The sequence below is a fragment of the Talpa occidentalis genome, unplaced genomic scaffold (assembly GCF_014898055.3).
Source record: "Talpa occidentalis isolate TD23 unplaced genomic scaffold, MPIMG_talOcc4v2.1 talOcc4.7, whole genome shotgun sequence".
Lineage (NCBI taxonomy): Eukaryota > Metazoa > Chordata > Mammalia > Eulipotyphla > Talpidae > Talpa > Talpa occidentalis.
The window spans coordinates 50,729,312-50,749,719 of record NW_023605083.1 but is presented as its reverse complement, the minus strand read 5'-3'; the positions used below and the strand labels follow the sequence as shown (position 1 = coordinate 50,749,719).

Here is a 20,408-nt window from a genome sequence, read left to right as displayed (position 1 = left end):
CCTTTGCCCATCATCATAACCAGACTGGAATAAAACTTAGTACTGGAGCAGTCAAAAAACAAAACGTGTGGTTAGTTCTTTACAGTCTGTATTTGTTAAAACTTTCAGAAGATAGGAATGCTCATTTTTTGAGGAATTTGTAAAAGGCTTTTTATCCACTTGCTAAACACTTCCTCTACTCCCTAAAGTAAATTGCTAAAGTTGCACCATTATGTTTGAGAAAAATGGCTACACCTGGAGGGAAAAATTAGACTCGGCAGAACAGAAACCCAAAATGATCTTTACAAAATACAGCACTGTAGAGGAACAATCACCGCTAACAGTGCCCAGCAAGCTCCCACATCCCGCATCTGAGCTCCCACCAGGCATGGTCCACAGACTCACGGGTCAGGAACTTAATGATCCCTGCTAATGAAAACTCAGCCAATCAGAACTGGCCGCACTCTGATAGTTATCCTCTTGGGGTCTTCAGAACTATGACCAGCCTTGCTTTGCATTTATATCACCCGTGTCCTGGTCAGGAAAGCTGAGGACTGGGCAGCAAGGGGTAGGAGTTTATTTAGTTGGAGGGAGGGAGGCTAAGGTGTGGTCTCAACTCCCTCTTCCAAGCCATGGAGCAGTATAATGGGGGCAGGTCACCCGGGGAAGGTCAAGAAAGGGTGAGGGCGAATTGTAGGTTCTCATGTTTGATACAATCAGTTTTTTGACATTAATTGCCAAAAGGTTATTAACTGCTTGAATGCTTGAATGAGGCCAGCTGTGAGGTCGGCTTCCCTGCACCCCTCTCAGGCTCTATGTTAAGATACCCAGTGGGGATCTTCCAGCTGTTACCCCTGATTTAAAAACGCAGGCCTCTAGCTGAGGAAAATGGAGCTTTGGGTACCTTATATTCTAGAACAAGTCTCTATATCAGTAACTGACAACAGGATCAGATTTCTTTCCCCCAAAATAGAACAAGCCCTAAAATAACCACTCATCACACTAGATCCCTCTTTTCTCTCTGTTTAGGGAGAGAATGGGATGGGGTGAGTGATATGAGCAAGACTAATGGGGCCATCCGTCAGGGGGCATTGGAAGAATGTTCCTGAACAGAGGTCATTCCTTCCCTCTTCTCTGCTCCCACCATCTTCCACCTGAAACCAAGTAAGAGGCTCAAAAGAATCACATAAGAATGGGGTGTTTTAGACACTGGAGACTGGGACCTCAGTTTTGCATTTGAGCTGTTTGGGCACCAGACTCTGCACTACAAAGGGAAGCAGAACTGGATGGAGGAGGATGGCTTTGCCGGGGTGACCCACAGAGGTCAGAGAAGTAGTGACTGACTCAGAAGATGACAAATGAGTAGTAAGGAGATATTTGTCTTTATCTTCATCCCTCTGTTAATTGATGGGAAATACTGGCCTCAAAAATGTTGGAATGCATGCCATGCCACACCTATTAAAAAGACGGATTTCAAAACACTGACAATACCAAATGCTGGTGAGCGTGTGGCACCACAGGACCCTCACTTGGGGGCAGGGGCATTTAGGAACCCTCTAATTTCTGCTCTAGTTTGCGCTGGACCTAAGACTCCTCTAAAAATTAAAGTGTATATTTGAAAGTGTTGCATTGAGGACACTGGCTGGGGCAGTGGCCGAAGCTCTGTGCACATCTGCTGCCATATAAGGACAGGAGGTTGCAGGCCCTGCATGGTCCTCACTGTGGCTACCTCACCGGGCTATGGGAACCAAGAACCTGGGCGGTGAACACAGATATGTGGCTTGAGGGAAACCAGTAGGGAACACAGTGGCCCAGCCCTGGGGCAGAAGTCCACTCTCCATAGGAAACTGTTGGTCAGGAGGCTCAGAAATGGAGACATGGTGTGGCAAAGGGCTAGGGAAGTGGGCCTCCCCTGGTGGCACAGCAGTTGAGCTCTGGGCTGCGAAGCTGCCTGCAGCCTCTGCAGCACCGGTTCGATCCCCGACCACCCAGTGAGGGTCCCACATGGCGCGCAGACCTCTTCTGCTGCCCGCTGCTCCCCTCAGCAGTGTACTTCGGTCCTTCAGCCTGCTCTGCTCCCCGCTCTGGCTCTAGTGAATTCTCTCACCCTCCCGCGCTTCTGACTGTACCCAGTGCTTATATAAATAAATAAATAAATCTTTAAAAAAAAAAAAAAGGGCTAGGGAAGAGGCGAGGGAATTTGGGAATTTGGGACCATTTTAACCCTGTCCCCCACATACTACTTCAGGAGGAAAAAAGATTATTTTTGTGTTAGTTTTAAGAACTTGAGAGTTAAACTTCCAAAGAGGACTGCAAGGATTTGGGGTGTATCAGAATAGCAATGGTGTTGAACTAGAATAAGTCAAGATGAAAAGATGATAGGATATTAGTGAGAAGCATCTTTAACTATAATTATTTGTCTCAGCGGCTCAATATATTGGCAGTATCATAGCAAAAGGTACTAGAATATGAATATCGCCATAACTAGAATATGAATATCTCCATAGCAGACAGTACAAAAGGGGCTTTTATAACTTACTGATGGGAAGGATTTAGAAGTGAGAAGAGTGACTGTCTTAGGACTTTTCTTACCAGCTTCAACAGACTTGAGCAGTCCTAAAAGATAAAACTTCAATCCTCAGCTTGGAAGGGGAAAGTGTTAAAACAAATAACTAAAATGGACTTTGTGGGCTGGCTAGGCATTCAACCTTGTCCTTCTGCACATATAACTAAGTGCTTGGGTTCTTTTATGTGAAGCAGGGTGAAGGGCACCACAGGGCACTTGAGAAGGCATGTTCAAAAGATCGACCAGGCACCTAAAGATCAGAAGACAACAGGGAATAGTTTCTTTAGTTGAGAAAAAGGAAAGGCTGTTTGGGATTTTCTAAGAGAGAGAGAGTGAGAGATGGGTAACCTCCACTGCAGATAAAGATCCATCTGGGCAAAATCCCACTCACAGGTGCTAAAATGCTAATACCTGAGACCAATTACAGAACCATGTTGGGGGTGACACTGTATCATGGGTAAATGAGGTCCTTCCTGCAGGAAATTCCTTTTCTTTCCTGAATGGATGCACTTTATATCACCTAAGAAGTGACAGTGTAGTGTCTGGGAGTTTCTCCAGGAAGCAGAGCTTGAGGTATCAGGAGAGTAAGTCAGGGGAGGAAAGACAAGAAGAGTTGATGAATTAGCCACTGTGTGGTACCCATGGGACTGACTGTTATCCATGAGCTTCTTCCACAGGATAGAGGACATACTGTGTCTCAAGAAAGTCTGTTTGAAGGGAAGAATAGGGAGTCATTTTTCTATAAGCTCCTATTGCTAGAAGATGCTGACACCAGGTGTTGGCTTCCTTGTACTTCTACATTGACCATGCAAGGGCATGAGAGTGAGCACTGTAGTTTCCTTTCGCAGCATCAACAGAGGCACCATGAGTTGAGAAGTATGTAATGTGCAAGATGCAAGGTGTGTTGCAGCCAGAAACCTACACAATGCTGGTAGTCACAAGAGGGACGGGGTAGAACAATATGGTCAAGGATCTCAAAGAAAGGCAAAGCCAAGAGGGTCCAAAGCAGTACACAGTAGAGGTACCTGCTACAGGAAGGGGGCTTGGTGTGACACCCCACTCTCTTTTCCTTTTGCCATTCACCATAGTTAGGTATATCATTCCTCAACCAGGTGTCAGACTCATCATTACTTGAGCAGCCTCAGCCCAACCTTTCCCAAATTGGCTTTGCTGAATACAGAATCAGCCTTCATGTCAGGCTGACGTGGTGTCCCTCTGCTAACCACTCAGCTCTCATTTTATATCTTTCTGACCTGCCCCAGGGGCAGTAAGTGTTTGTACGCCGCCCCCCTCCATGGGTCCCTAGCTCACAGTTCAAAACTTGTAGTGCTCGAGTCTCTCCAGGCAGTTTCTTCTCTGGTCTAGCAATTCTGCTTGGTCTCCAGCAATTGATTTGTCCCCCACAAGGCCAGAGACACCTGGATCTTTCCTGTGTTTAGAAGTTTGTACTTCTAAACACAAACTCAGTGTCTGTCCCTGTTCCCCAGGACAGATTCCTCACAGCCAATCCCTGTTTGAAAGGGCTTTGGTCTGTCCATGCATAGGCGCCTCATTTGGAGTCTACACACTTCAAAGGCACTTGGCTTCCTCTTGCTTATGGACTGGTGAATGTTTTTAATCCTCAAAACAAATTTTACCTGTGGGATAATCCTCTACCACTAGCTGGACCTGCCTACCATTGTGTTCGAACCTGTCTAGCACCTGTCTGGTCCTACACCTATCCAGTCTGGCTGCCTCATCTTCACAGCAAATCCCACACTATGATGACAACAGCAAATTAAGAGCTGATAGAGACTTCAGCTTTAGTTGGCTTCCTGACTGGATCTGCAGACCTCTGACTGGGTAATAGAGGCATTTGCTCACCTCCTTGGCCAGGTAGAGACTGAGGCAGAGAAGCGCTATCATCACTGGGATGGAGGCAGGTGATCCTGCACATGAGCATACTGGACTCACCAGCCTGGAAACAGCCACAGACAAAAAAGGAGGGGGAGGGTTAAAGAACGGGGATACGAGGAAATCAGCCTGGTCACTGAGCACCTGTGATGGTTACATCCCCGAGGTAGGAACAGGCTGATGCTGCTTCTCTTTCTACTGCTCTCTCCACCGCTTCTCTATTCTGTCTTTTATATAAACTCATGCTATGATCGCAAGTCTGGTACTTAAAGCCCTGTCCAATGCAGTAAGAAAAATTTCTGACTGCAGACATGGAAGAGAGTCCTAACGCTCTGACTCTGAATCCAGTGCTCACTACTGCTCATTGCATGGTGCCCCGTCACCAGCCTGTGTCTACTCTCAGGAATCACATGGTGAGGGGTAGACTCTGAGACTCCAATGCAGTCTCTCCTCCAATTAGGTGTGATTTGGAGACAGACACAGCCAAGGAGTAGCCCCATTTTCCATCTGCAAATCCTAACTTAAATGACTTGCCTCTGGGCATCTGTGTTCTGCCCAGTAGCCACAGTCACCTGGGACAGAGGCTATTCTGCTCTGGCTCTTCCCTCTGACCTGACGCCTTAAATTTTCTTTTGTGAGTGTGGTGGAGTAAGAAACCATCACAGAGGTCTTATCACAGCAATGTTTTTTGCCAAGTCTTATCACAGCAATGTTTTTTGTGCTTCGTTAATAAATGTTAAGTGCTTAATCACTCACAGTCACAAGAAAGAGGCTGCATATTTAAAAATGCTCTTTCCCAAGGTTAATATTTTATGCTAAATCTCTTCACTCTTTTGACATTTTTATGACCTGTGTACGGCAGTCTCATATGCTCACAATAATGTCCAAATTGAAAGAATATGATGATCATTTCACAACAGAAAAAAAATGCCCTTTGTTAAGGCAATTGTAAGCATCTTATTATATTTTGGACTTGCATCCCATCAGATATTTTCCTTTTTTAAAATCTGCCTCTCTTCCCAGGATTGTAATATCTGGAAAGGCTAGAAAGAGAATATTGACTTCTCTGGGACTCTCAAGTATCTATGTGTTTCTTGTCCCCTATTAAACTAATTACCTTTAGACAAGTGAATGTGATCTATTGAATTAAAAACTTTGAGTCTGGAATTGTTACCCTCAATTTGGACTTGCTCTTGAGTTTCTGTTTGGTTGGCTGGATAAAGGTGGTATGTTCCAGTGTTGGAAACATAACCAACATGTGTTCAGTCCATACGCTGGTACTTTACATGCATTCGTTTATTTAGTTTCGCAATAGCCCCGCAAGTTCAGCATTATCATGTCCAATTTGTTGATAAAGAAACTAGGGTTGAGAGAGGGCAAGTGACTTGCCCAAGTGTGTGGCAGAACCAGTCCAGAACTTTGACTCCGAGGTCACAATCTGCCCCACTTTGCTTGAAATCATCATGATGCTTTGGGTTCAGTCCTAAACATGGAGAAGTCACGAGTACGCCCCGGGTGGGTATCATTATTGCCCGGGACCTGAGGGCGCACAGTGAGACCCACAGGTCATCCCATAGGAAACAGGAGCAGGCAATAAAGAGGGCCTTTCCTTAAGTTCTACCAATATTGTAATTATTCTAGAGAAAGCAATCCCCAATACCAAGAATACGTAGTTGTCCTTCTTGGAAACTAAATTTTGCCAAGACTTTTCTGTTTCTAAGGACTTAGATGGAATTTATCATTCACTTTGCTCTTTTTAAACAGGTCTAATGGGTACCTGGAAACCTGGACCTCAATATCTTTTTTGGTTCCAGAAAAGCCCTCCCTAGGGTAGAGCTGGGCCTGTGCATTGCAGGTGGGTCCTCTGCAGCTCCATCCTTGTTGCATATTAGTGACTCGCCTGGGTCTAATTTAGGCCACAATACACATCGAGCAGCAACTCTTTAATTCCATGTTCTCTTCAATGTTCAGCAGATTTTGTTCACTCAACAAATGTTAAATGCCAGTAATAACTAACACCTTCTCTCTCTAAATAAAGCACTATTTTGAGACAGCATATACATGACCATTTTGATTTCATCTTTTATTTAGAGAACAGGAGGGGGAAAAGCCACACACAGATTCTGTCAGCAATGCTTGAATTTCAAAGACTAAAACTGGGTCATGGCGACAGGATGGAGGATATGGGATGCTAAAGAGTCTGGAAGCACCAAAATGATCTGGGGATGGTGATAATAGAAGTGTCTGCTGCAAGTCTTCACAAAGGAGACGGAGTGAGTGGGAGAGTGGAAAGCCACTGGGAGGGGGACTTGCTACTGAGCTGGGGTCCTGGCTCTGCCCTACTCTTGACCTGTTGTCCTCCATCTAGCTAGCAGCATCGTGGGGCGGGACTCAGGTCAAACAGGATGATACCAGAGAAAGGTCGGCTTATTCACTGAACTTATTCATTCATTGAGTATGTATTTATTAGGTGCCTATCTGTGTCCTAACCTGAGGAAAATAATGAGGCACTTTGTCCTCTCCCTCAGATCTTCAAGTGGAAGAGATATTAATCAAATTATCTCAAAATAAGTATGAAATTCAAGCACAACTAATGCTGTAGAGGAGACATACATGATGCATAAAAGCAGGAGGGAGATTAAAAATAATTAACAGGCACTGACTAAACAGATCTTGAAGCCCGCAGGCTCCATATTGTGCCTAGAGGTAACTTTCTGGTGACTGAAGGGGGCAGTGTGAATATTTACCAGATCTGTTCTGAAGAAAGTGTGGAATTCAGGAAATATTTACTCTCTGCACTGTCTCTTCTTTTCCACTCCTTGCCCCACCCACTCTGATTTGACCTTTGGCCTCACCACACCATCAAAACAGCTCTTAGTGTAATCAACTTTACATCCATGGAAATATTTCCAATTTTGCAACTATTATTTGGGCTGAATATTAGCATTGCATAAGGCCTGTCACAGAAGGATTTGGTTTGGGCTGAAAGGCTGGTACAAGACTTCATGTGAGGATTATATGTGAGCTAAGGCCTGAAGAATAAGTCAAAGTTAACTAGATGAAAAGGAGGAAAAATATTGTAGGTATAATGAATGGCACATGTCCAAAGGTCCATTGGCAGGGGAAAAATGTGTTCTGATAGAGAACCTTAAATTATGGGAACACAGTCAGGATGAGACTGGAGAGATCAACATGAGCCACAAACACACAGGATCAGTGAAAGGATTTCATTGTTTTCCCCTCTAAGCAAATGGGTAGTAGTCATGAAAGATTTTAAGATGAGAATGGCATGACAGGTTTACATATTACAAAGAATACTGAGGGTATAGTGTATGGCAGAAATAGCAGCAGGAGAACTTAGAAGACTGCTGTGGTCATCAGGAGAGAGGTTAGGAGCTCAGACTAGGACTCTGGTGAGAGAATAAAGAGAGACTACAGTTTCTTGTTTGCTGAATTGGTAGATAATGATTGAGTCAATGAGATGGAAACATTTGAAAAGACCTGGGGAATATTGGTGATGGGAGTTGGTAGAGAAACTGTTGGAAAGGAGGTTTTGGGCAGTATCCCGGCAGGCACCAGGGTGTAGGGGAGTCTTCTGGACCAGAGGTGTGCATTTGCAAGTTGTCTCCACAGCAGCAGAGGAGACAACCTAGGGAAGAACAGGGGGAAGCCTTGAGAAATTCCAACAGATAGTGGCCTTTACCTGTGAAGAAGACTAAGAAAAAGTAACTCTAGCGGGCTGGGAAAACAAGGTGGTGTGATAATCAGGGAAGCCTAGAGAAGAGAATATTTCAAAAAAGAGGCAGCAGATGACAATTATCAAATGGGATGAGGACTGAAAAGATCCACGGGTTTGGATCTCCAGAGAGATTTCACTGAGGATTTAGTAAGAGCTGCTATATTTTTCTTTCCAATTTTCACTTCGAACTAATTACAAGCTCACAAGTAATTTATAGCACAGAGAGGTCCCATGTACCCATCACCCAGTTTTCCCTTGTGGTAACATCTTACACAGCTATAATGTCATAGCCAGGAAACTGACATTGGCACAATACAATGAAATGGACTATAGACCTTAATCTGATTATACTAAGAGCTGTTTTGATGGTGCGGTGAGGCCAGAGGTCAAATCAGAGTGGGTGGGGCAAGGAGTGGAAAAGAAGAACAGATCTGGAAGTTTGTCATTCTAATGCCTCCCAGTTTTACAAGCTGATAGAAAGCAGAAAATCTTTCTGCAGTGGACCTTGAGACATTTTATAGCTATATATTACATTTTCTAATTGAACTTTATAAGAAAGCTTGACTAGTGGGTTGGATTAAGGTCTTCCTAACAAGTCCATTTTACAGATGCACACTGAACCCCAAGCCCCTGGGGAACTCATATCATCCACCACATAATAAGATCGTCTCTGGATCTTGGAATTCTGATGGGTTGACATTTCCATGCCATTGCCTTAGAGCTCCCTATTCCCTGCACTGCCCTGAATCTCAAAACAGAGTCTATTGAACTGTTTAAGTGGTTACCACTTCCTATGAAAGTATCACCAGGTTGGCTACCCCAACTTGGAATCTCTCAACTATCAAGCAGCCAAATTTTTTTTTTTTAATATTTGACCTGCAGTTGTTTCTATGTGTTTCTCATTCCAGCAGATGGATGGGCAAGCACCACAAAAGTAATTAAATATATGAAATCTTGAGAATAGATTATATGGATTTTTATTCCCTAATTGGGGCCAGTCTGTGAAGCTTTGTTTTCAAGATGGAGGGAAGCAAAGGACAGGAGGGCAAGCAGGAGATGGAGGTGGGAGGTGGCAGCAGTACTGCATCCCCCAGGACTGGGGGCTCTGTTGTCTTTTCAGATCAATGTGCTGGGAGGGTCCTCTTGCTTGCTTCGTTCCATTTCAGAGCCCTGACTGCTGTGTGAGAGAAGCTGTAATGGGAAACTCTGGTCCTGCATACTAATTGGCCAACTTTAATGACTTTTCATCCCCTCCCTCCAACTGCAACAATCCCCTCTTCCAAAATCGCCTGCTCATAGCAGAGGAGGCTTGCTGCCATGGCAACCAAGCCTTCCAATGCTGGGAAAACTCACCATAGAGATGTAGGGAGAAAAATTCCACTGTTGAATTTCCAAAGAAGGGGAAGGGAGAAGGAGAACAAAGATTTGGGGGAAGATGTGGTTGGAAATGGGGTGCTTTCCTGGTTGAAGATTGGGGTGAAATACAGAAACGTGCATCCAAGCATATGAACCTACAGAGTGAAGACCAGAGGGCTTGTGATGCCCTCTGCGTATGCTAATGCTCACACCACTTCATCCACGGATGCACAGCACAGAAGCACGTAAGATAAAATTGTGTCTGTGATGGCTTAACTCGTTAATAAAATGCTCCCATGCTTGTTCGGTAAAATACAGGACAGAGATTGTGCTGGAATCAAAACATGGGCTTTATCACTGAGAGCTATTGTTTTTGTTTTTGCTCTGCTAGAAAATTATATTTGAAATGCAATTACATCCTCTTTGAAGAGAGGAAATACAGTCAATCTAACGTGTGTGCCTCCCCCTACTGAATTGCTTCAGGAAAAGGCAGAATCCCACCCAGGATGTTTGCCTGGAGGCAGCCGGCTCCCCTTCAATGTGACCCAGGAGTTTTTGATGCCGTGGGGGAAGACGCAGGCCAAGAGTGCTCAGAGTCCCCAGGACCTCTTCACAGGAGAAAAGAGAGACAGAAGAGGGTGTTTGGTGATCCCTGCTAACTCTGGAGTTCCCCTTAGCATTGTCTGAAGCTCTGTCCTCTCAGAAATATTTTAATGCATCCCCTCTGTTCTTTAAAGCTCCCCTTCAGGTCTCTTTTCTTCCTGTTTCTAAAACAAGGCAGTGCCTTTTGCGTCATGTGCCCATGGCATCATTTCTAAAACACCCCAGTGTTAAGGAGTTGGCGGCGCACGTAAAGTCGAAAGGGGTATTTAGTTCTCAAAACCAAAGCCAACACACACAAGTGTTCTCTTAGGGCCCAACGTGGGAGAACATTTCTAAAGGCTGACCACAAGCTGATTGTGTTCCTGACAGCCCCTTCTCTCAAAGAGTGGGCAAATTCCTCCATGCCTTTATCTGTGCCTGACAACCCCAGAAACAAGCCAGGGCCCGGAGCTGGCTTCCCTTCCAAGTCAGGAAACCCCGCGAGCAGGAGACGGCTGTGCTTGGAAAATGAAGCACTGGGAACCACACAAAAACAGGAGGCAACTGGTGTTCAGATGGAGCAAATGGCACAGAGAAAAGCCTTATTTGGTCATTAAAAATAAGATAGACAACAATGTCACATTTACCTTTGTCCCTCTCATGTCATTTTCGACACAAAGACTCTGTAACATGCTTGGCTCCCAAGACCTGGCTTTCATTGTGACATTGGAAAAATCTTTCATTCATTTCTTTTCAACAAATATTTATTGAACAAACTCTGTTAGATGCTAGGGGATACAATGATGAATATCCACCTGGCCTTATTTTAGAGGGTATTGGAGATAATAGCAATCTCTTACATTTGTTATTTACTTCCAATTTCCAAAGCACTTCACACACATCATCTAATTTAATCTTCGTGGCCAGTCTGGCAGTGGCAGATAAAGCCTGTGCTCCTGAGCAGGACCCGAGCGGCAGAAAAGCCTGGATAAAAGATGCCACCAATGTTGGAGGAAAAGGGGGGTTTGTGATCATTGGTTACCCAACTCACCTTCCACATAGGAAGTTCAGGAGCTGAAAGCGCAAGGCTTGTAGGTACTAGGATTTAGAAGGCTGTCTCCAGATGAAGAAATTCTCTGGATTTTAAGTCAGCCTTCAAAGAAATCTTTGAAAGGGAGGACATTATATTCAAAAAGAAAATAGGTTTCACATTCAAATATGACTGCAAAGAAGGTATTTATAAAGTGATGACTTAATGAAGCAGAAAGAACAGTGGACAAGGAGTTAGGAGGTTGATAGCCTGGTCTTACTCTTTGACTTTTGGAAAATGAGGAAATTGGATTCAGATAATTTCTCAATTGCAGGTCAGAAAGTCTGCATGATTTACCAGACAGGTTTGCAATTACATATATTGTTTAACAGTTCTTGGAAAAGGTTTGCTCAAATGCAGCTTTAGAAATTATGCAATTTATTAGTACTAATATGTGCATTTACTTAATTGTCAAGACTGATGGAATTTCAAAAACTAAATAGTATTTCCAAGATCTTATTTTATGGTCTCCTCTCACTTGTATTTTGGGAATGATAAAGTTGGAAAGCATCATGTCTGGAACAAAGGAGACCTTCCATAAATATTTGTTTCACAAATATATGGAGACATGAATGAATGAATGAATGAATGAATGAGAAACAGATGACTTTAGGGAGCAAAGGATGGAATTTTATAGTGGTGACAAACCGGAGAGGGCAAAGGATATGCTTCTGAGAAGGGCTATTTTGTTTCATGCCAAATGTGAAAACCACATAATGAAAAACAAAATAGTGCCTCGAGGGAAGTGGGCTGGATGGGTAGGTACATCTATACAAGTTTTAATTTGATCACTTTGGTCCTATTATTGTTTTGTTAAGACCAGTTTGGTGATTTATGGTTAAATAGCCATGTTGTTTGATCCAAGATGTTTGCATTTGGAAGATGAGGTTACTCCTGTCCCAATTCCAAGACAGCTTAATTCTGTATAAATGGAAGCATCAGACTGAAGTCCAGAGTCCCAGTTTATATCAAAGATATTTGTCATTTTACGCAGTTAGGTAAGCCATTTGAATGCTCCTTGGCGTTTTGACCAGTTGGCTGGCCATTGACAGTGCCTCTGTAGCTATGCCAACCCACGTGTTGTATAGGGGCACATTCAAGAAAACCTCACACCTCCCCCGAAAGAAGCCTCTGGCTGTGTTCATAGGGTCTGGTGGCCCTCCTGTGGCTCTAGTCACTGTGGCTGTTTCTTGGGGAATGAACTCAGATTCTTCTGATTCTTGGGAACCCCCCACTATCCTTCAGTGCTCCAAGACACAGCTCAGACTTCTTGGTAGCTCATTTTGAAAATCCCCAAACCACAAGATCATCTAGCATTTACTCTTTCTGGTTAAACTACTTTCAGATTAAACTTTGCAATATTATCACTTTATCTTTCCAACTAGATTAAAAACTCTTCTCGGGTGGGAACTGTATTTGGAACACATCTGCTTTCCCACAGAGCCCAGTGGGGGTGAAAGAGGCAGTTGTTGATTTCCAGGTAATACATACATCATTGGTAATAATTTTATGGAAGTTGTTGCAGCATTTAAGGAATCTAATTAGAAATTCACAACTTTGAAGTACAGGCAAATATGTATTATGTGTGGACCAAAATGATGAAAATATATAAATAAATAAAAGTTCAGCACTTCTACCATTAAACTTTTAATGTTTAATAAAAATAAAAATAAAGTTTGTATTTTCTGCTTCACCAGTAGAAGTTAGTAGTGGTGAGTTCCACAATCAAGAAGACATTATTTAAAGAGAAAAGTGGAAGCAGAATTATTTCTTCACATGCACCGTTGCTTAGCTAATGTGTCTGCTCAGAAAACTAACTTAAGCTGTTCAACTCAGTGTTCCTGATTTTTTAATTCTGAACTCTTCCATACCCTTGATTCCTCAAAAAGTAATCATTGAGCTTTTAATGTTTTGAGGCTAAGAGGAGCATATAAAGAGAAGAAAGAAGAAAAGAAGGTGTTGAGAAGATAGAAGAAAGTAAATATTTACACTCTACTTTTCATAAGGACTGACTGATATTCCCTTTTCTGCACAGAACATTTTCCTAACTTACAAAGGAAATTGGAGATCAGGTTTCTTATCCATTTATTACATAAAACTGTATCACAGTCCAAATGTCTGATTCACTGTATCATTTCTCTTTCTTTCCACCCAAGCCAATTATTGACCAGCTATTGATGAGAGCCCAACCACTTTAACCTGCTGCTCATTTATCACGAAAGGGCAATAAGGCCTTTGTGTGAAGTGGTAGGCTATCAGGCAGAGCTTCCTAACCATTTCCTTTCACCTAGAAATGCATCATTGGGACATCTTAGGTCTACAATGCTCACTTTTTCAAGTCGAAAGTTATGATCTCACTTAGAGAAAGTGTGATGCTTCTCCTTCCCCTGCAGTGGACAGTGGAGGAGAACCAGAGGACCAGGGCCGCCACCTTGGTGGGTGGGGTGTGCTGTTGTACACCCAGAGGGTGTGATCCTACACCTCTAGATCACATACAGCCTTGTAAACCAATGTTTCCTCAATTAAAAAAAAAATTAAAATAACTTTCCCAGCTAATTGACTTCACATTTCCTTAGTGAAATCATCTGTGTTCAAAGCCCAATTATAAGATGGACTGTTTTAATCTAAGGAAGATTTTTATGTAGTTTTGGATACATCTTTCAATGTCCTGAGTTGAACAGTCAAGTATAAATGCCTTTTCTGTTGGACTCAAACACAGTGAAGACCATAGCTGCATCTTCCTCACTATAGTGTGCTTCCTCTCTCTCTCTCTGTCTCTTTCTGTCTCCGTCTCTCTGTCTGTCTCTGTCTCTCTCTTCTCCCTCTCACTCTCTCTCCCTCTCATTCTCTATCTCTCTCTCCAATAAATTATCAAATAGTTTCAGTATTTCTAAAGAAATTTAGTCTGACCCCAAAATGGAGCCATTTTAAATAACCACAAAACTTGCTGATATTAAATTGGAAAAAAGTTGGTTTTTTTTTTTTTAAAGATTTAATTTTTTTTTTATTTATACAAGAGCTGGGGTAGAGGCCAGATGTGTGGGAGGGTGAGAGGATTCACCAGAGACAGAGTGGGGAACAGAACAGGCAGACTGACTGAAATACACTGCGAGGGGAGCAGTGGGCAAGACAGGAGAGGTCTGCTGCACCATGTGGGTTGCTCCCTGGCCAGCCGGGATCCAACCGGTGCTGTAGAGGCTGCGGACAGCTTCACAGTGCGGTGCTCAACCACCTGCACCACCAGGGAGGCCCCTGGAAAAAAGTTTTAAGGGTAGCAAACCAGTTTTAGTGGTTACTGAAGCAATCTGTCTAAAGACTCACCATCAGATAGTCTGAATAGAGGAAGGCCTGAGAACTTTATAATTTGGTTTGATGGCTGCCTGTCAAAGGGTAGTCACCTCTGGCTTTTAAACAGTGACCAGGTAATAACTATAATTTCACCTGCTCATGCCTTGCAGACAGCAGCCACCTTTTTAACTCTGGGGGGATTGGTCGTAGAAAATACACAGCATTTCTCTGTAATTAAAGCTCCAACTGAATGCACCTACTCATTGGAATTCAGAGTCTCAGAGACCAGTGTCTCTTAGTCTTCTTCATGCCCTCTCCTTTTGCCTCCTGTTTTCTCCTCTTTCCTAATCTTTCTGACTTCATAATTTATCATCAGCCAAAACCTGAAAAACATCTAACAGTCCTGCTTCTTAACTAAACCAGGTGATCCTTGAAGCCTATTCTGTCTGTCTTAACAGGAAACCATAATAAATGTTGGTAGAACTCACAGAAGTCCCCTCTCTCCATCCTGATGCTGCGCAAGAACATCACTTCTGTGTAATCTTCAACCCTATCTAAAGTGATTCTTAACCCAATTCAAGAATGGTAGATTTTATTCTTCAGCGAGTTACCACAGAAGTATTCATCCATATTGATACCAAATAATGAGCACCAAGATTAATTATGGGTAGCTATCACTTAATAAGTCAACTGCACAGGTAAAAGGGCATGCTATTAGCAGTTAGCATTTGGCAGAAAGATGGTTGAGACCTCAGGCTGTGCAGTGAATACTATGGAGATTCAAATCCTTGCTTTCAACATCAACCAATGGTGAGATTGTAAGAGGAGCTTCTTCCCCTTTCCAACAGGATCCACTGAACTCATGGAGTTGAATTCATGAGCAGCATCTATAAAGTGCTCAGAGGGGTTTGCCTGAGCAAGGTCAGTAAATATTAGTTGCTTCAACTACCTGTTATTAGCTAGTTGAAATAAAATTAGCTAGTTTGAAACAAAAACAAATTACAGGTTTTCAGAAAGTAAATATTCACCTGTTCCCATCATGGAAAAGAGACACTAGAGTAATGTTGAGATTGCCTCATACCCGATCAGCAACTCTCTATGTTCTGACTTATCTAAATTAAAAAATATGTATTAACAAAGGGTTTGGTTGTTTCTGCAAATACCCTTGCAAATGCAGATAAGTGGTTTTTGTATCTTCTTCTCCTAAGATGACAGAGAATTGTACTGGTAACTTGGCAGAGGTATTTATATGACAGGAGGACAAAGTCATCCTAATGTCCTATATAATAGCAGCAACTCGAATTTTTACTGGCTAATGTACCAATACTCTTAAAACTTATGTAACACATGTTCTTTCTACAGAGCTACACAACAACCTGCCCAAGATTCAGGAGGAAGACAACAAAGAATAAAATAGAGAGGTAAAGAGGCTGTCTGTGGTTCCATAATGAGATAGTGGCAAAGACTATAACTGACTCTCAACACCAAGCTCTTTCCATTTTACACATGACCTACTTTGTGAATACATTTAATTTGTAAAAATCTGAGTGTGTGCTATAAATGGTTTTTGTCATGCCCCATGGCTATGGCTCCCAGGAAGGGGTCCTCGGACTGGCAATATCTGCTTTACCAGAGAACTTGTTGAAGTAAAAATTCCTGGGCCCTTCTAAATCAGGAATTCTGGGGTTAAGACCCAATAATCTATTCTACCAAGGTCCCATGTGACCCCTAGCACCCCAAAGAGCCACTGCCCTAGGACACAGAGGCTACAATAGCTAGAACACCCCACTGATTCCTCACAACAGCACCAACATATGTAATATGTCCATCACAATTTCAGATGTGGAAACAAGACTCTAGAGGATAGTCAGCTTTTCTAAGGTCAGGTGGTCAGTAACAGAAAGGAAACTCAAACTATGTCTGTCTGATTCCAGCCACCGGTCCACTCTTCTAGTGCCTTGCCACAGTTTGTTAGAAATGGTTTTAACAAAGAGTTCAAATCACTGTATCTATGATTTCTACCCAACCAAAAAAGCTAGTCTTTTTCTTCACAATAGAACGTCACATTTAAAAAGATGGTTATCAACTCTCTCTACTCCCATCATATAATTTGGGAGATAAGATATTAAGATAAGTCACCTGACATGGATATGTGACCTTTTCCAGGAAATCATTATACAAATCCCCAACCCCAGTGAGATGTAGGCTCTTATAGCTTGGGTCACTTTTTACACTATTCCAAATTTGGAATTACAGATCACATTTGATCACTGGACTCTTCAAATGGTTGGGACTTATTTTATAAGGGAATGAAAATGTAATTGACCTCAATTTCCATAAGGACAAGCTCATGGACTCAATAGAGTGTTCATAGTCAGAAAACAAGTTAAGATAATGGTGAAGGCCTGAATTAGTAGAGGAAACCCCTAATGGGGGTCTTGACAGCTGTCCTTCAAGATACTTTTCAATCAACGACAGATGCTCTGTGGTTCTGCCCTGAAATCTATTGATGCTCATCTCTGAGCAGGGGCTATGTTTAAGTGGTTGCATATTTCATTTCCTTCTCCATCAGTCTTACCTTGGGGACATTAAGTTTTCAGGGAACCATGGGAACAGAACTGAGTATAACCTTAAAAGACAGCAATTTGGCATAAGATGCTGCTAGGGCAAGTAGGTAGTAATTTTTTTTAAAGATTTATTTTTTATTTATACAAGTGCTGGGGTACAGGCCAGATGTGCGGGAGGGTGAGAGGATTCACCATAGACAGAGTGGGGAACAGAATAGGCAGACTGACTGAAACACACTGCTGAGGGGAGCAGTGGGTGAGACAGGAGAGGTCTGCCACACCATGTGAGATTCTCGCTGGCCAGCTGGGATTAAGCCCGTGCTGCAGAGGCCGCGAACAGCTTCACAGTGCTGCTCTCAACCGCCTGCGCCACCAGGGAGGCCCAAGTAGGTAGTAACTTCTAATACTTGGTTAGAGATTCCTAAGGGGCCTGTTTTCCATTGCTCATGCATCTGCAAATTGACCTCACTAAGGAGACTTAATCCAGAATGGCCTTTCCCCACTTCCCATATCCTTGCTTCACCCAAAAGCAGGGTGGGAAAACAACAAGCCAGGAGCAAGAACTCACCATGTCTATGAGAAAGAAAATCTGAGTAATCTGCTCCATCACCTATTGACTGTCTCCTTTGGTAAGTCATACATCATTATATTTTGTCTACATATCTTTGTCAAATTGAGATTAATTTAAGATATGTTCTATCTCTGAAACAACTTTTAAGTCAAAGCACAGAAATAGCTTCCCTTAGACCAAATGTTCATGTGAATATCAATCAGCTATCCCATGGACTAGAAAAATGTTAGCTATCCTACGTTTTTATATTTTATGACTTGGGCACAAAAATGTAGTTCTGTCATAACACATTGGTAAGAGGTAAGAGGGAGTCAAATAAACCTAGGTAGAGAGATTGGGACCAGGAGGATTAGGTGGGTTGAGAAAAGCAAAGGGATTTTGTGATAACGACACAGGGCAAGCAGGAAAGAAGTTTAGTTACCAGGTGGATTTAGATCAGACACCTCCTGTAATATAATGTCTCCTGGGCATTTAGAGTCAACTTCCTGCTGAGAAAGGATCCTTCTCAATTCTGCTTTACTATTCCTCGGTCAGTGACAGACACACAGGGAAGCTGATTCGTGCACCGTCAGTAGATGGATTTTCCTAAAAGCAGTCTTGGCTAATGGCCACCTAACTGCTCCCTTTCATAAACCTCTATTATTGACATTTAATACTAAAACTTTGTTCCATGGGGCCATATAAACCATAATTAATTCAACCCAATTGAAAGGAAAAAAAGATATTACATGTAACTACTAAGAAAATGCAAAACATTCTTAGGTGGTTTACATTTTCATTAATCAGAATATGTCCACAATAACAAAGGCACTGGATAAAAATTCAGAAATTAAATCCCTTGGTTGGTTATTGCACGTGAGGCCAATCAATCAACTGGACTGATACTCTCTTTCCCTATTGAATTAATTAATTTCACAGCTAAGCCAATTTATTTTGGCTGCATAGACTTCTTTTCAAGCTAATTAATAAAAATTTAGAAACTAACATTTTAAAGGTTAAATTGCTAAGCGATTCAAAACACAAGCATGTCAAAACAATTTCTTTCTCCACACTTCTTCCTTTCCATCCTATAGACTTAATGGTTGAAGTGAAAGTTGTTTTTTAAAAAGTACAAGTCTCCTACTTATTTATTTATTTATTTTTTTGTGGGACCCTCGCCGGCGGCCCGGCCGGGGAACGAACCAGCGCTGCAGAGGCTGTGGGCAGCCTCGCAGCCCAGTGCTCAACCGCTCGCTCAACCGTTGCGCCACCAGGGGAGGCCCAATTCTCCTACTTATGAAGAAAATGGATATAGGGGTATTATGCATCCTCAAGTGAATTTAGATGACAATGAAAACATAAAGTCATATGAACGGTCATAATAAATTTTCAATTATTATACAATTTAAACTCTAGGTCAAATAAACTATAATTTGTTTTCAAAATAGGATGGAAAACAAGGAATTGGGAAAAATATTTTTTAATTGCATAGGCATGAGCAAGTACATACAAATATCCACACATTTTGAAAGATCATTTAATAAAAGAAAAAAGTAAGATCTCAAAATGATAATGTTGAAAATTCATGCATAAAAAATTCAGAAGAAAATAAGAATAGGATATAAAAATTGGAAATTGGTTGATTTTTCCATTTGTCCCTTCCAGTCCCTTTAAAAACCTGGGATGGTATCTGAAGAATTTATTTTAATCTACCTGCTCTTCCATAGTTTGACCCACTGAACTTTTCTTCATCTTCCCAGGTTCTTCATTTAAGTCTGCTCCCTTTAAAGATTATGTTCAACACCCCAAGATTAGAAATCACATGGTGGACATACCAGCCAATCTTGACCTTAAGTGCTTTGTCCCCATGAGCTCCTCACATTCAGCCTCTGTCCTGAGCACTCAGAAGGTGGCAAAGGGCCTCTTTGACTGCTGACTTCCTGTCCTGCTCCAGAGGAACTAAGCGACAGTGAGTGGGACAGAGATCATGCACCCAAAACCCTAAACTAGATTCATACCAGGGGATAGTGTATAAGAATTTGCAAAACTTTTCATTGAATCACTAATTTTCTCAGGCTTGGATGTAACTGAGACACCCAAGGGTTGGGGGTTAACAATTTTCATGTTTCGCTGCTCTCCTGCCCACCTGTAACTATGCAGGAGTTTCTCTTCTCCAACCTTCTTCCTTTGCAAAACAGGAGCAGCAGCTCTTGACCCAAGCCCGCCCACCTGTGCCTATGCAGCCTCTCTTCTAACAAATCTGCCCCTTCAGAGGCAACTCTTTCTGCCCACTTATGTGCGCAAGTGTCTTTTCTTCCTCTGCTTTTTATATAAAATAATTCTGCCCTTTCAGAGATATATAAATATAAACAGTGTTCATATACTGGTGTATCCCATACAAATGTTTTAAAAGCAGGATAGCAATACAGATCAAGAGTCATAATAATGCTCACATCCTTTGAGAAAGTGAATCCACTACTGGGAGCTTATCCTAAGTAATTCAAAAGAAGAAAAAAATCCTACAAAAAAATGAATGTGAACACTTATTCAAAATAGTAAGAAGAGAAAAATCTGACAACAAGGAACAACTTTACTAATTATGGTAAAACTGACTAGAGTATTATTAACAAAAGTGATTGTTACATAGCAATCATTCATTGTAATAAAATTTTATAATAAAAGACCTCACACAAAAAATGAATACAAACTATAAGTTAAAGGTGATTACAACTATACAATGTGTATTACATAGTGTCCAGATGCCTTAGACCTTCATGATTTGTCAATACTGTATTTGC

General features: G+C 42.1%; 1 protein-coding gene and 1 long non-coding RNA gene across 2 annotated transcripts in view; one reads left to right on the top strand and one right to left on the bottom strand.

The window, feature by feature from the left end:
* Positions 1 to 15,998, top strand: part of LOC129144899 (uncharacterized) — a 51,324-nt gene extending 35,326 nt beyond the window's left edge. The window contains exon 3 of the long non-coding RNA XR_008549704.1: positions 15,856 to 15,998. This is a non-coding gene — a long non-coding RNA (uncharacterized LOC129144899). The remainder of the gene's footprint in view (positions 1 to 15,855) is intronic.
* Positions 1 to 20,408, bottom strand: part of NTRK2 (neurotrophic receptor tyrosine kinase 2) — a 337,402-nt gene that overhangs the window by 26,326 nt on the left and 290,668 nt on the right. The window lies entirely within an intron of this gene.